General features: G+C 47.2%; 1 pseudogene; it reads left to right on the plus strand.

Moving 5' to 3' along the window:
- Window positions 1-1127: 1127 nt before the first annotated feature.
- On the plus strand, window positions 1128-14965 carry LOC129150518 (phosphatidylinositol-glycan biosynthesis class X protein-like; annotated as a pseudogene).
- Window positions 14966-17280: the final 2315 nt, after the last annotated feature.

Raw genomic sequence — 17280 nt, forward strand, 5'->3', positions numbered from 1 at the left:
TATGGCCTCAGCAGTCAGGTGATGGAAGCGTAAAGTCTCTTTACACTATATCATGATATATCTAATATATAACAGAGGAAAACTGAGAGCAAAGCAGAGTTTAGTTGGTTTAATTATATTGGCATCTCTAGGGTTTAGTAACACTGTTTGTGTAGAGCATTCTGTGTAGTGTGATTAGATATTTTTTATCTCCTTTTACAAAATACTATTATGTGGTTGAATTTCTGCTCAATCCTGACCCAGTGAATATAAGGGGGACCCCTAAGGACATCCAAGAAGGAATAAATCTTCAAAAAGCATGCCAAAGAGAATGAAGTGGACTTTTTTGGTAGCATATATTAATGGGAGTGAAACTTCAAAAATTCTTGGCATGAGATTTTGGAGAATATTACAGCAATGAAATATAGCAAGAGGTAATTCACAACATTATGCTATTAGACATGTGTGCACACATGCTTATGCATACATTCAATTTAATCTACAGAGTTAATCTGATGTATAGTTAGACCAACTAACATCCTAGGAGTTGAAGCTAAAATCAAAATAATTCTATATAATAAAAGTCTAATATGCAAATTGTCTCCTCAGGAGTTCGACCAACCGGGAGTTCAACTGCTCACTATGATGTGCGCTGACACCAGGGGGCGGTGCAGAATGAAGGAAGGCCCCTGCCGGCAGCTGGCAGCCGGGGGAAGGAAGGCCCCGATTGGCCCTGATCGCTGGCCAGGCCAAGGGACCCTACCTGTGCTTGAAATTCGTGCACTGGGCCTCTAGTAATAATAATAATAATAGCTACCATTTATTAAGCACTTACCATATGCTAAGACCTTTATGAGGATCTTGTTTACCCTCATAATAATTTAGGAGGCTGATGTTTCTTTATTTTTAATATATTTGAACCCCATTTTACAGGTGAATAAACAGAGGCTTAGAGAGATGAAGTAACTTACCAAAAGTCCTGGTGGAACTGGGGTTTGAATCCATGATCTTGACACTGCTCAGGGTGTTATTGTCCCGTGGTCCCAGAGTTCTCCACTCCCTCTGTTAGCCATCCCTGAGCCATTTTATGTTTAGTAGTGCAGTTGTTTCTGACATACGTTCTCCAAAGTGGGTAGTAAAAACGCAACATGCGGTGCTCCGGCGTCCTGGCTGCGCCGGCCGTGGTCGCGGGGGTCCGAGTGGTGGCCTGGCTGCTGCTCTGGGAGGCAGCTGAGCTCACCTGCAAGGCCTCCTCGGCCCTCCCGGCTGCCCACGCCGACGCGGGCATAAAGGCCAGTTGTTCTGAAATTATTTTGCGGCAAGAAGTTTTGAAAGATGGTTTCCACAGGCAGTCATGGTTTCAGAAAATTTTAATATAGAAGCTCCCAATTATTTGTCCAAGGAATCTGAAGTTCTCATTTATGCCAGACAAGATTCACAGTGCATTGATTGTTTCCAAGCTTTTTTACCTGTGCACTACCGCTATCATCGGCCACATAGTAAAGATGGAGAAACCTTTATTGTGGTCAGTAACCCTGATTTACTGATGTATTGTGACCAAGAGTTTCCAATTTTGAAGTGCTGGGCTCAGTCAAAAGTGGCGGCTCCTTGTGCTTTGAAGAATAAGGATATTTGCCAATGGAACAATATGAAATATAAATCGGTGTATAAGAATGTGACTCTACAGGTTCCAGTGGGACTGACTATACATACCACTTTAGTGATTTTAAAAAAAATAAGAGAGTGAGCGCCAAAGCTTTGCTGCACCAAGACCCGGCCCATAAACGTGTCTCCTGCACAGCAACTCTTCCTTTATAGACAAAGAGAGCCCCCCCAGTGACACCAACAACAATCAAGACTTAACTATACAAAGGAGGACCAAGATGGAGGCATAGGGCGGAAGCCTGATTGTTGCCTACCACAACAACTTTGAGACTACGACAAGAGAGCAGAGCAGACACCATCCAAGACCACCATAGGGCTGGCTGAGTAGATGCTCTACAACTAGAATAAAAGAGGGGGATGTGGGATGATGCTGATGCCGGTGACCCAAAGACCACACTTTAAGAACTACAGCTCAGGCGACACAAAAGAACTATGGCTCAGGCGATACAACAGCGGCCTGGAACGTGCTCGGCGCAGTTCCCCCGGTGGTCTCCGGCTGAGGGGACGGCTCCACTGGCAGCCAAGCACGGACAGACGAGCCCCTATGAGACATGGGGTGGGAGACTCCGCGCTTGCTGACCTCTGAGTCCGTCAAGAATCTAAACGCCCCGGAAGCGGCCAGGTGCGCATGCTCGGCGACCGGCCACCAAAGCAGACCCAAGGGCCGACACAGCGACGCCAGACTGGCCCACCGCCATGAACCGGGTGCACCGGAGCTTCACCGAGCCGCCGCCCAACGAGTTCTGCAGCAGCCATACTGGAGCTCCGGAAGGATGGCCAGGGGAATTGCTGAGGGAGGATTGACCGGCAGGAATTGGGATCGGGAAGACGGGGCCCCGCTGAGACCCGGGTGCGGGCGGGGTTGCGCGCCTCTGGGCTCGGGTGTGGTCACACGCCTCTGGGTATAAGTGAGGCCTCACGTCCCTGGGTCTAGGTGAGGCCACATGCCCCTGGGTCCAGGTGAGGCCGGACTCCAGGTCCGGGTGAGGCCAAGTGCCCCTGGACCCGGATGACGCTGGATCCCGTGCCCGGGCGAGGCCAAGCGCCCCTGGGTCTGGGAGAGCCCACACACCCCTGGGTCCAGGCGAGACCATGTGTCCCTGGATCCGGGTGAGGCCGCGTGCACCTAGGCCAGGGTGAGCCCAAGTGGCCCTGGGTCTGGGAGAGGCCAAGCGTCCCTGGGTCCGGGTGAGACCATGTGTCCCTGGATCCGGGTGAGGCCTCGGGCACCTAGGCCCGGGTGAGGCCACGTGCCCCTGGGTCTGGGAGAGGCCAAGCGTCCCTGGGTCCGGGCGAGACCATGCGTCCCTGGATCCGGATGAGGCCTCGTGCACCTAGGCCCGGGTGAGCCCAAGTGGCTCTGGGTCTGGGAGAGGCCAAGTGTCCCTGGGTCCGGGTGAGACCATGTGTCCCTGGATCCGGGCGAGGCCTCGTGCACCTAGGCCCGGGTGAGCCCAAGTGGCCCTGGGTCTGGGAGAGGCCAAGCGTCCCTGGGTCCGGGTGAGACGATGTGTCCCTGGATCCGGGTGAGGCCTCGTGCACCTAGGCCCGGGTGAGCCCAAGTGGCCCTGGGTCTGGGAGAGGCCAAGCGTCCCTGGGTCCGGGTGAGACCATGTGTCCCTGGATCCGGGTGAGGCCTCGTGCACCTAGGCCCGGGTGAGCCCAAGTGGCCCTGGGTCTGGGAGAGGCCAAGCGTCCCTGGGTCCGGGTGAGACCATGTGTCCCTGGATCCGGGTGAGGCCTCATGCACCTAGGCCCGGGTGAGCCCAAGTGGCCCTGGGTCTGGGAGAGGCCAAGCGTCCCTGGGTCCGGGTGAGACCATGCGTCCCTGGATCCGGGTGAGGCCTCCTGCACCTAGGCCCGGGTGAGCCCAAGTGGCCCTGGGTCTGGGAGAGGCCAAGCGTCCCTGGGTCCGGGTGAGACCATGCGTCCCTGGATCCGGGTGAGGCCTCGTGCACCTAGGCCCGGGTGAGCCCAAGTGGCCCTGGGTCTGGGAGAGGCCAAGCGTCCCTGGGTCCGGGTGAGACCATGCGTCCCAGGATCCGGGTGAGGCCTCGTGCACCTCGGCCCGGGTGAGCCCAAGTGGCCCTGGGTCTGGGAGAGGCCAAGCGTCCCTGGGTCCGGGTGAGACCATGCGTCCCTGGATCCGGATGAGGCCTCGTGCACCTAGGCCCGGGTGAGCCCAAGTGGCCCTGGGTCTGGGAGAGGCCAAGCGTCCCTGGGTCCGGGTGAGACCATGTGTCCCTGGATCCGGGTGAGGCCTCGTGCACCTAGGCCCGGGTGAGCCCAAGTGGCCCTGGGTCTGGGAGAGGCCAAGCGTCCCTGGGTCCGGGTGAGACCATGTGTCCCTGGATCCGGGTGAGGCCTCGTGCACCTAGGCCCGGGTGAGCCCAAGTGGCCCTGGGTCTGGGAGAGGCCAAGCGTCCCTGGGTCCGGGTGAGACCATGTGTCCCTGGATCCGGGCGAGGCCTCGTGCACCTAGGCCCGGGTGAGCCCAAGTGGCCCTGGGTCTGGGAGAGGCCAAGCGTCCCTGGGTCCGGGTGAGACCATGTGTCCCTGGATCCGGGTGAGGCCTCGTGCACCTAGGCCCGGGTGAGCCCAAGTGGCCCTGGGTCTGGGAGAGGCCAAGCGTCCCTGGGTCCGGGTGAGACCATGCGTCCCTGGATCCGGGTGAGGCCTCGTGCACCTAGGCCCGGGTGAGCCCAAGTGGCCCTGGGTCTGGGAGAGGCCAAGCGTCCCTGGGTCCGGGTGAGACCATGCGTCCCTGGATCCGGGTGAGGCCTCGTGCACCTAGGCCCGGGTGAGCCCAAGTGGCCCTGGGTCTGGGAGAGGCCAAGCATCCCTGGGTCCGGGTGAGACCATGCGTCCCTGGATCCGGGTGAGGCCTCGTGCACCTAGGCCCGGGTGAGCCCAAGTGGCCCTGGGTCTGGGAGAGGCCAAGCGTCCCTGGGTCCGGGTGAGACCATGCGTCCCTGGATCCGGGTGAGGCCTCGTGCACCTAGGCCCGGGTGAGCCCAAGTGGCCCTGGGTCTGGGAGAGGCCAAGCATCCCTGGGTCCGGGTGAGACCATGCGTCCCAGGATCCGGGTGAGGCCTCGTGCACCTAGGCCCGGGTGAGCCCAAGTGGCCCTGGGTCTGGGAGAGGCCAAGCGTCCCTGGGTCCGGGTGAGACCATGCGTCCCTGGATCCGGATGAGGCCTCGTGCACCTAGGCCCGGGTGAGCCCAAGTGGCCCTGGGTCTGGGAGAGGCCAAGCGTCCCTGGGTCCGGGTGAGACCATGTGTCCCTGGATCCGGGTGAGGCCTCGTGCACCTAGGCCCGGGTGAGCCCAAGTGGCCCTGGGTCTGGGAGAGGCCAAGCGTCCCTGGGTCCGGGTGAGACCATGTGTCCCTGGATCCGGGTGAGGCCTCGTGCACCTAGGCCCGGGTGAGCCCAAGTGGCCCTGGGTCTGGGAGAGGCCAAGCGTCCCTGGGTCCGGGTGAGACCATGTGTCCCTGGATCCGGGCGAGGCCTCGTGCACCTAGGCCCGGGTGAGCCCAAGTGGCCCTGGGTCTGGGAGAGGCCAAGCGTCCCTGGGTCCGGGTGAGACCATGTGTCCCTGGATCCGGGTGAGGCCTCGTGCACCTAGGCCCGGGTGAGCCCAAGTGGCCCTGGGTCTGGGAGAGGCCAAGCGTCCCTGGGTCCGGGTGAGACCATGTGTCCCTGGATCCGGGTGAGGCCTCGTGCACCTAGGCCCGGGTGAGCCCAAGTGGCCCTGGGTCTGGGAGAGGCCAAGCGTCCCTGGGTCCGGGTGAGACCATGCGTCCCAGGATCCGGGTGAGGCCTCGTGCACCTAGGCCCGGGTGAGCCCAAGTGGCCCTGGGTCTGGGAGAGGCCAAGCGTCCCTGGGTCCGGGTGAGACCATGCGTCCCAGGATCCGGGTGAGGCCTCGTGCACCTAGGCCCGGGTGAGCCCAAGTGGCCCTGGGTCTGGGAGAGGCCAAGCGTCCCTGGGTCCGGGTGAGACCATGCGTCCCTGGATCCGGATGAGGCCTCGTGCACCTAGGCCCGGGTGAGCCCAAGTGGCCCTGGGTCTGGGAGAGGCCAAGCGTCCCTGGGTCCGGGTGAGACCATGTGTCCCTGGATCCGGGTGAGGCCTCGTGCACCTAGGCCCGGGTGAGCCCAAGTGGCCCTGGGTCTGGGAGAGGCCAAGCGTCCCTGGGTCCGGGTGAGACCATGTGTCCCTGGATCCGGATGAGGCCTCGTGCACCTAGGCCCGGGTGAGCCCAAGTGGCCCTGGGTCTGGGAGTGGCCAAACGTTCCTGGGTCTGGGTGAGACCATGTGTCCCTGGATCCAGGTGAGGCCTTGTGCAACTAAGCCCGGGTGAGGCCACGTGCCCCTGGGTCTGGGAGAGGCCAAGCGTCCCTGGGTACGGGTGAAGCCAGATCCTGGGTCCGGGTGAGGCCGTGCGCCCCTGGATCCATCCGGGTGAGGCTGTGTCCCAGGCCCGGGTGAGACCACGCGCCCCTTGGGTATGGGTGAGGCCACGTGCCCCTTAGTCCAGGTGACGCCGTGCCCCTGGGTTCGGCCGAGACCAAACCAGAGGGAGTCGGACCTCCATTACCACCATTTGTCCACCATCCAGAGCTGAGGGGTCAGTGCTGACATGTACACATAAGGAACTACTGGACCTCGAAATTGGGTCTCAAAAGAACTGTTGGTCCAGGGGGAAGGTCGCTACAGATTGATTCATTTGCCTGTCAGCATAAATATTATTGCTCGTCTCACATTCAGTTCTTATTAGTATATATCTAGTGACATTTAATCTCATTCATCTAGAGGAAATGATGAACAACATAGACTGAGGAACAAGAACAGAACCAGAATCAAGGAGGCATCGATCGGACTATCGGGCCTCAGAGGGAGGATAGGGGAGGGTAGGGGGAGCGTGGGGGGAGGGGGAGAGTTCAACCAAAGGACCTGTATGCATGCATATAAGCCTGTCCAACGGTTAAGTTCAACAGGGGATTGGGGCATGCGTGGGGAGAGGGGTGGGATGGGAATGGGGGGATGAGGACAAATATGTGACACCTTAATCAATAAAGAAATTAAAAAAAAAAAAAAAAAAAAAAAAAAAAAAAGAAAACGCAACATGCACTCGCGATAGTGTGAATGGTTGTCATTTCATATGTGAAGTGGTTGATGATGTGGGTCAGAAGAAGAGCTTTGAAGCCAGTGAGAGTCTGGCACACACGTTACCTGAAGCCTTTTCTGCATCTGACTAGCCAGACCACAGTTGCTGTCACTCCCTTGCCACCCTGCAGAGTTCTTTCATTAAGTTTTAAAGAGCTGGGAAATCAGTGAAATTACTGGCAAATATATAATAGGGCAGGAGGACATTTTTATTGTTATTTTAAAATGCTTTATTGAGTTCACATAGAGGAATATTTTATTTATGAATTTAATATAAATGCCATGAAATATATGCAAAAATACATGAAACCTACCAACAAAATGATAACAGTACTAAAAAAAATATAACAGTACTCAAGTTCCACATGGTTTAATTTTACCAATATCCTCTGGGTTCCATGGGGAAGAATTTCAGCATAACCTAATTATTTTCAGTTCAATGAAAAAAAAATTGACTGAGTTTCTACTGTGTATGTGCTAGGCACTGAATCTACATGAATAAGACGTGTGACTGTCCTCTTTTCTTTCTAACTCTATATAATATGGTCCTTAGAATCTTTCTCAATACAGCTCTCCAAGTAGTAATTTTTAGAGTTGGCTTGTGAGTTGTCATCTCTCTTCTAAGGTTTTTCACTAAATATGTGAAATACCATCCACTTACAATGGTTATGATTGAGGCTTTACTAACATTCACTATTAATTCCACAAAGATTTATTGAGGAATATAACAGCTAATATAATAGCTAATGTCATGGAGTGCTTGCCATGTGCCAGGCACAGTGCCAAGTGCTCTTCTTGCATTATTATTTAATTCTCATAACAACCTCCAGGGGTAAAGGTAGATGTTGTTATCCACTATAGTAGACAGTTACAGATTAGTTTTGTTGTGTTTTTGGTCTTGCCCAGCACCCACCGTCTCTTTATCTGCAAGCAGAAACTCAATTTTTCTTTCAAGAACTATCTCAGTCTATGTAGTCAGCTGAGACTGATTTCATTCCCGATGCCAGCAGTAGGCACATGACCCAAGCCTTGCCAATGAAAATATGCACATTCCTGGCCACAACAATTGGTCCAAGTTGGGCCAATCAAAGACAATGAGAGCCACACTGGGTCTATGCTGGACTCTTGGCAAAGAGGCACTTCTTCCCTGGGTTTGATAAAGCTGTTTTGATAGAAACTAGGAGCTAGCTGTTGTGACCACCTGGCCCCTTCCTGTACAATGCTGGGGAGATCCTGGCTGAGCATGTGGTCTACATGGAGGAAAGCAGAACTCAGACAAGGCGAAACCATTTCCACATCAGAGTTTGAGAATCCCAAACTGGCCATATATAAAATGAGATCGTCAGCGGGGCCAGTGTGGGTCAGTGGTTGAGCTCTGACCTATGAAACAGGAGGTCACAGTTTGATTTCAAGTCAGGGCACATGCCCAGGTTACAGGCTCGATCCCCAGTGGGGGCATGCAGAAGGAGGCTGATCAATGATTCTCTCTCATCATTGATGTTTCTATCTCTTTCTCCTTCTTCTTTCCTCTCTGAAATCAATAGGAATATACACTGAGTGGCCAGATTATTATGATCTCTGAACGCATAATAATCTGGCCACTCAGTGTATATCCTATATAATAAAAGGCTAATATGCAAATTGTCCCCTCCACCAAGAGTTCGACCAGCAGGCAGGCCTGCCAACCGCCCATGTCCCCTCCCCCTGGCCAGGCTGGCTGGACCCCACCCATGCACGAATTCATGCACTGGGCCTCTCTCTCTCTCTCTCTCTCTCTCTCTCTCTCTAATATATATATACTGTGTGTGTATATATATATATATATATATACTGTGTGTGTGTGTGTATATATATATATATATATATATATATATATATATATGTATTTAAAATGAGTTCTTCAGCTTTTTGCCTCTTCCCCTGCAGTGTTATACAGTCATGGTAGCTAGTCAATCCCAGTGTATGTGTGTGTCTTTAATAAGCCGGTTTGGTTTTGGTTTTGTGTCTTCCAACCAAAAGACTAACACAACCCCAGGTTACACATGAAAATTCTTAAACTACAGAGAGTAAAGTATTTGTCCAAGGTAAACTAGTTAGTGGTGAAACAGGCTTAAAGTCAGGCTTCCAAGTTGGTGCTTTTCACCACCGTGTTATTCGATTTGGGCATTATGATGGAATTATCTCTAAGTACTCACGACTGAAGAGTAAGGTAAAGTGCACGTTGGTATTAAATGTGATAGAGCTTGTGCAGGGTTTGAGGACTAACTTCTAGACAGCTGAGGTGGAAGATTTTAGTTGAAATATTAAAAAGTGACCTTGGTGAAGGCAATGGGGGCCAGGAAGGAGATAGTCCCTGAGTATCCAGGGTCTGGAAAAAGGGCTTTGTCATGCTAAAGGAGAGGAGAGTATCTATTTCCCTCTTTGATGGTGGCAGAGCTCTGGTAACATAAGATTTTACTTATGTTTGTGGCTTTTGGGTCAGAGTTTAATTTATACAGCAGCAAAGAAGGAGTTGCTCTCTAGGTCTCAGAGCATGTGGAGCACTCACCAAGAGCTCATTTTATTAGAGTCCTCGATAACTCAGGAACTACCTTTTTAGATAATCCCATTGGGCCACAATGAAAAGACATGATCTGACAGGTTGTCATTTGACTTGCTCTCATAAAGTCCTCATTTAGTCCTGAAGATAACAAAAGAGATACTACAAAATAAATACTTATATAAATCTTAGTTAACTCCAGTAATTCTCCAGGGTAAGTATGAGTTAGTTATGCAGTCTATATGGCTTTTCAAAACCCAGAGCTTTTAAATGCATCAAAACACATTTAATTCCTAGTGGAACGAGGTAAAACATGTGTAATTAATTATTTATTAAATTTGGTTGTTACCAAAATAAAATAAAATAAAATAAAATCTTCTAAACCAACCCTTTAAAAATGTAAATCATCTTCAACATGGGTTGACTTAGTAAGTTTGCATATATTTTGTAAAGTATACTCATTGTGTCATTTCTAGAAAAAAAGACTCATTTAACTATTTAAATCTGTCTAACAAATTTCTCAGTGTCTCAAATTTTTTAATGTTTTCTAAAGTAATTTAAATTAATTGTCATTTCTTTCTGGTTTAGGATATCTGAAAAAAAAAGTAAAGATGGTGGGACGAAGTAACCCAATATAGAACATATTTTCTGACATTATTCCTGCTGAGAACTGATGGGAAGATAAAGCATGCCTGGAGGCAGAGGGGTGGATTCAATGACTTCTTGAAGCCCTTGGCAACTGGATATGTCTAGGGTTATGATTATGATTATGTTTATTTATTAACATTTACACTGGGCTATTTTAGTTGATTAGTACAATGCAATTACTAAAAATCTGCAGCTAAAAGTTCTGGGAAATGTCTACATTGCTAGGAAAGGCTAGATATGATATCATTTCTGATTTTCAATAATTTAATTAAAATAAATAAGCATATTACCTCCATGTTACAACAGTCTCTTCTCATAGTTTCCAACATGATGAAGAACTCAGTCTGATTGCTTAAAGTGAGCACAATGAGAGTTTGCAATCTCAAGTTCTTTGTTAATACTCATAAAACCCTTCTCTGCCCATAAAACAAGAAGATATATTGTCTTAAAGTGAAGGAGCCATGGATGACCTGAACTTGATTGCCTGCTTGCTCTCTTCTAGTCTCTGATGGGTCTAGTGTTATGGCCATAGCCTCCCTCTGGCCAGGGCCAGACTCAGGATGCTGAATGGGCAGTGGCCTGTGAAGTGGACCCGAAGAGGGGACTCTTAACCAGACAAAACATTATCTGTGTTTTTTATATTCTTCCATTATAGATTGACCCATCTGAGATAGACTTTATTCCTTGTTAAAATGAAAATTACTCTAAAAATTTGCCCCTGTTAAATATTATCAGCTACAAATGAATGCATATAGATTAATTTCCCACATAATTTCTATTGAGCAGTAGTTCTCAAAGTATGATCTGGGGACCCCAGAAATCCCCAACACTCATTCAAGGGTCAGTGGGGTCAAAACTATTCTCATAGCAATACTAATGCATTTTTACAATGTTTACTCTCATTCTTTCTCATGTTCAGTGAAGTTTTCTAGAAGTTACTGCAACAGTTTGAATGAAGAAGCAGGTATAAGAATCTGGCTGTGTTCTATTAAGCCAAATATTAAAGAAATTTGTAAAAATGTAAAAACAATGCCACTCTTTTAATAATTTTTTGTTTTGGAAAATATTATTTTCATAAAAACATTTTTTTGCTTTAATAGCTCATGGATTTTTATTTTTAAATAAAGTAATAAGTAAATATTTTACATGTTCTCTCAGTTTTAATTTCTAATATTGCAAATATCAATAGGTATAATCCGCATAAACAAAAGCTCTTTGGGGTCCTGAATAATTTTTAAGAGTGTAAAGGAATCCTGGGACCACAAATGTTTGCTATAGGGAATGTCAGAATGGGAAGAGGCCTTAGAAAGTATTAAGTTCTTTGAAAATTGATCCCCAAAGTTTGGGACGATGTATCTGATGTTCTGGTTACTTATTGCTATGCTATAAACCACTCCAAAATGTAGTGGCTAAAACACAACAATCTTTCATTTTGTTCTGGAATACAGTAAAGTTTGGACTGGGCTTGGAGGGGACGACATCTCTGCCTCACATGATGTCTGGGGTTTCAGTTGCGGTCACTCAAGCATCTGAGGGCTTGAATGATCCCAGCTGAACTTTCTGGCCATCTCTCTTGGTCTTCTCTAGTGGATACTGGGGCTGCCTCACAGAGCAAGCTTCCAAGAAGCTGGGGTGAAAATGGCAAGGCTTCCTATAGTCAAAACTAGGGAGCCCCACAGCCTCTACCACATTGTATTGGTCAGGCAAGTCACTGAGACCAGCCTAGATGCAAGGGGAGGGAAGTTAGACTCCATCTCTCAATGGGAAGGGCATAAAAGAATTTGTGGCCATCTTTAATCTACCATATTTGAGGTCCTAGAATTAGCATTAGAAGAACCAAAACCAGAATCCATCTCTCTTGACCCTTAGTGCAGTATGACAACTTTGACAGTGGAGGATGATGAAAAGACTGAAGTGTGGGGCTGTGGGGGGATGAAGATCATTTCTGGGTGAACCCTAAGCACCCATGTGAGTGATGTGAGTATTTGGGATCCTGCGAGGTAGGCTACTAGGGAGGACAGGGGTCATGGACTCTCTGATGCAAAAGAGAACTTAATTCTTTCTTATGATGGTCAACTCTCCTCCAGAACCTCCCCACTCATTGATCCTGTTTTTATGATGGCAGGCTTGATCTATGGGGCAGCCTACTTCACCTCTGGGAAACTGACTATTACAACATTCTTCTGCAGAATGGAAATCTGTTTCTCAATCGCTCTTTCAAAGTATTCTCCAAGAGGTGTTTGAGTATCACATAGTTGACAAGCACCCCTACCACATTCTGTGCACTCTGTTGTTATCCATGCACACTAATAATACATTGTGCTGATCTAAACTCCTAATCTATTTCATGCTTCTCCCGTGTGTGTGTGTGTGTGTGTGTGTGTGTGTGTGTGTGTATGTGCTTGTTTGTTTGCTTGTTTTTTACTCAATAGGTTCAACTTGCCAATATCTTTTTGAATCCAGACTCTGTCACTAAGACTACTCATTATCCCACTTAGCTCCATATACTCTGAAGATTTGTTAAGTATCTGCTCCATACTTTTATATAAATTGTATATAGAAATGTCTAGACCGAGCCCAGTGTCACTCCACTAGAGACCATCCTCTATGCTGACGTCAATTTACTAATCAGTATCTTTTGGGTTCATTTATTCACCTAACTGTTGTTAATTCATCTAATAGTCCTCTCGTTTAGTGCATATTTCTCCATCTTGTCCACAATGATATCATGATAGGTCTGGACAAATGCCCTGCTGAAGTCCAGATGCATTATGTCTACTGCAGTTGGCTGCTCTCTAAATCCGCTATCCCTGTCAGAGGAAATGAAGCAAATCTGACTCTTTTCAAACACGCCATGCACTTTGATGATTCTGATGCTTTGCTCATGTTCTTTTTCCTGCCCAGAATCTTCTTCCATTCTGTCTCGCCTGCCTGCCTATTTCTACTGCTCAGATGTCACCTCCTTGCTGAGCTTTATCCCTTGACTCCAGGCATAATAACTATTTCATGCCTGGTTTATTTCCCCAAAGCTCTGTATACATAGTATTGTGTCCAGTTGTTTGTTTATGCCTATTTTCCTCTCCTTCATCTAGAATGAACCATGTCTTATTTAATAAATGTATGATGACTTTAATTCAACTAGACCCTGGTGCCTAGTGACCATCACTTCCTTTCCAAATACTCATAAATCACTCATTCCCAAATCCAATCTAGGACCCACAATGTGGTCTCTAATACCAATTCCCACTAAAAATAACCAGGATCTTTTGAGAAATGGCTGATACCAGGTCTAGGCAAAAAGTATAAAAGATGAGTCTGGGACATCTTATCAAACGAGCTAGCAAGAAAGCTACTAAAGACCACGAGGGTCCCATCAAAATAACTGAGGAGCCAATTGAAGAGGCTTCCGCTGGTCAAAGTCTGGATAATTTGAGCACAAATAAGAATAATTCCTGCAATGAAAGGAAATATATGAAATATATTTAGACCCATGAGTTCATAATGCTGACTCCCCTTTCCCTCAAATAAACCAAAATCCCCCATTGATGATCTTTGAAGGACACACCAGGGAGCAAATCCATTATTCTGAAAATTGATTAAAAAAAAGAGAAAGAATTGAGCATTTATACTAACTTCCCATACATTACCACACCAACCTTAGGAACCAAATAATTGATATCATGAAGGAAGGTTTTTTTTCCTTATAGAGGTATTCTAGCTAATAAATTAACAAAAGTAATATAATTAGAATATTATCATTTTACACCTACTAAATAAATGAAATAATGTAATCTAGGCAATGATAATCAATGGCTCCTAAAATCATTGGGTAAAGAGCTAATAGGAAACTTTATGATGGATAATTCCAGCTGATAACACCCCGACCCTGCAGATCAGATCTGACATCATGAAAAGAGACACAACCAGCCTCTTGGTATGGTGCAGCAGGAAGTACACAGCACCATCTATATGACGTATGCTTGTTAAAAAATCCAACTTGAACCTGATGAAGCCTCTAAATTCAACTACAGACCAGTTTGCAGAAAATATTAAGGGTTAGAATTAAACAACATCATGGGGAGGCAATCAGCCAAATCCGAATGTGGGTAATTCTAAGCACATGTGACCTATTTTCAATTGCCAAGTGAAAAAAGGGGTGGGTGGGGGCTATAGGTCAGAAGCAACTTGAGAGAGATAAAAATCAAATGCAATGTGTGAGCCTTGTTCCCACTCTGATTCAGACAAACCAAGTAGTTGTGGGACACAGCAGGGGTCAGAATGGTGGGGTTGAGGGTGGGGTGGAAATGATGAAACAAGATTGACCATGAGTCAATACATGTTGTATTTGGATGAGAGGCTCGTGATGCTTTCTTGGTATTATTCTATTTCCTTTGTATATGTGGGAAATTTTCCTTAATTGTTTTTTAATCCAATCTAGAATTTTACCTGAAATTGTTGAGATCATCAACCTGTTGTTTTCAGAACCCATTTTCCATTCCTTTCTGCAAATTTAAGTGTTTACCAGAAGAGCAAACACTTATCATTTCTCAACAACAAAAAAATCAATCCTAAGTAGTGAATTTATCCCTTTCATCATCTAGTTCTATACATAAGAATAAGACCTCCTTGTCATTATTAGATTTTATTTTATTTTTTAAATAAAGCTAGACTTTGGCATTTTGACTGATTTCTTTTTTTAAAAGTATACTTGGTATACAATCTTATATTGGTTATATTAGTGTCAGGTGTACAATATAGTGATTTAACATTTTTATACCTTACAATGTGATCATCCCACTAATTCTAGTAATCACCTGTCACCCTGTAAACATCACGATATTGTTGTATTTCCCTTCCCCTTTTCACCCATTCCCCCTAACTCCTCCCTTCTTATAACTATCCCTTTGGTCTCTGTTTCTGAGTCTGTTTTATACCTATTTTGCTTTTAGATTCCACACAAGTGAAACTATATGGCATTTATCTTTCTCTGTCTGACTTATTTCACTTAGCATAAATACCCTCTAACTCTAACCATGTTGTCACAAATGACAAGATTTCATTCCTTTTTTATTTCATTGTGTATGTCTATATATCACACCTTCTTAATCCATTTATTGACTCTATTCTTACTCTGTTATCCTTAAAAATTATCCATCCTGGATTTCTCCCTTTTGCATAGGGTCACAGGTTTCTTAAGGCAACCTCTCCTCTTCCTTCAGAAGTCTTGCTCATTTCTAATAGCACAGTAGGAAGAGGGTGGGCAAAACTTTTTTCCTGGTCCTACTCAGTGTTGGTGGCCATTGGAAAGCAGGTGGCACCACATGGCACCATCTCCCTGGAAGGCGATTCTGCAACATGTGTCCAGAGCTTTTTAAAACATGTGTACTCTTTGCTCATGTAACATGTGTACTGATTAATCCACCTTTAGCGATTAATTCTAAGCAAGCCCTGTGGATATGCACAGAGATTTAGCTAACAGGGAGTCTGGAGCAGTGTTTTTAATATACGTTACTAACCAGAAGCAAACTAATTGTCCAAGGGAACAGAGTTGGCTAAATACACTGTGGCTTATCAGGCAGTGTAACACCAAATAGCCATAAAAAATGTTAGGAGAATACTCCATGATATGGGACAATGTTCATGACCCATCGCTGAGGGGGGAAGGAGGTTACAAAACAGTTCATAGAGAATGTTTCCCATTAAAAAATTATATTTACACATTTAAAAAAAAAAGACTGAAAAATTATATAAGAAAGTTCAAGTATCTCTTTTTAAGGAATACATGCAACATTTTTTATAATGGACATTTACTACTTTAAAAGAAGAAAATAATGTCATTAACAATAAAAATAGGAAGAGGGCACCCAGGGCCATCTCTGGCCGCTTCACGCTTCTCTCTCCCTGCTGCCTGCAGCCTGCTCTGGCCTGACGGGCGCCCGCCCCAAGAGCGTCACTTACCTCCCTTGGAGGGTGCTTGCTGCCCCCTCTCTGTGCACAGAGATGAGGTGGCAGGATTAGTGACTCCCTTAGATTTGAGTCTTAGCAGGTGGTGGGAAGGTTATTGCTAAATAAGGAATACACCCCAGGCAGTGGGGCCTGGCCAAGGCCAGCTCAGAAAGCCCGCCCTCTGGAAGGGCATGGGCTGGCCCCACACTGCGGGCCTTTGGTGCTTGGCTGCTCACCTCCCAGCGGTTAGCACTGTTCATTCAAGAGGTTTCCCTGGGGTTTGAGTTAACACTGTTGGCCTCTGCTCTGTAGTCTCTTGTGTGACTCACTGTGCTGTTTTGTCCATTATTATGTCCCATGTCCCTCCTGGCAGCCTCCCTGCCTCTTCGTAAAAAATCTCTCTTCCTCCTCCTGCCTCCAAGCCCAATCTCAGATGGTGAAGGCTTAAGAATAGGCAAGAGAGTTAGGAGTGAGTTTGTGATGAGAACTCTGAGCACCATAATTCTCTATGCTGCTGAATAACTTAGGACAGTTAGCAAATGAGAGAGAGAGAGTGGGGGGGGGGGAGAGGTAATGTTGTGTGTTTAAAAAGAAAATTAATATTCTCCATTATACCTAACTGGGGAAATACTACAAACATGCATCATTGTAACTGTTTTATTGTCTTCTGGCTCCTGAGGTCTGGGACACGTGGTGCCTGTCCCTGAGTCCTGGATTACATTTGCTTCTAGGTTCTGAATCAGCTGAAATTCACATTAAAATGCATGATGCTGCAGCATATTACTGGCAAAACCCACAAACTTTTTAAGTAAAACAAAATGATGCAAACCAAGCAACAACAACAGCATCTTTTGGAAGTCCAGAAAGAAAAATATTTTTAGAAGTTTTAGAATTCTTGTGCATTTTATATGTATTTCATGGCTGCAGTTTCAGATAGTGAGTGACTCCAGTGTTCCCAGCACAGCTCTCATTTGGCTCCTAGGGCTGACTCACATGCAAGACCATGTTATTGGAATTAATTCTGTGTATGATGGAGGCAACATAGCTGAATCCCTTCACTGCTGGGAACTGGGCATGCGTCCCCTGTGTGTGGAGGAAATGGATATCTAGTAAGTGTGATAGGAGTGACATAGGGAAGCACCACTTAAAATAGTTACCCTCACGCCTCCCCCTCTCCCCGTGCCCCGCCCCCCAGCTTCTAGAATACCTGTTATCTCACCATCAGTGCTTCTTTCCTCAGTGACACCTGGCTTTCAGCATCTTCATTGAAAATGCTCCCAGGAGGAATAGCACAGGCAGTCCCTAAGACCTCAATATAAAGGACAGAGGAACA

The sequence above is a fragment of the Eptesicus fuscus genome, chromosome 2, assembly GCF_027574615.1.
Source record: "Eptesicus fuscus isolate TK198812 chromosome 2, DD_ASM_mEF_20220401, whole genome shotgun sequence".
Taxonomy (NCBI): domain Eukaryota; kingdom Metazoa; phylum Chordata; class Mammalia; order Chiroptera; family Vespertilionidae; genus Eptesicus; species Eptesicus fuscus.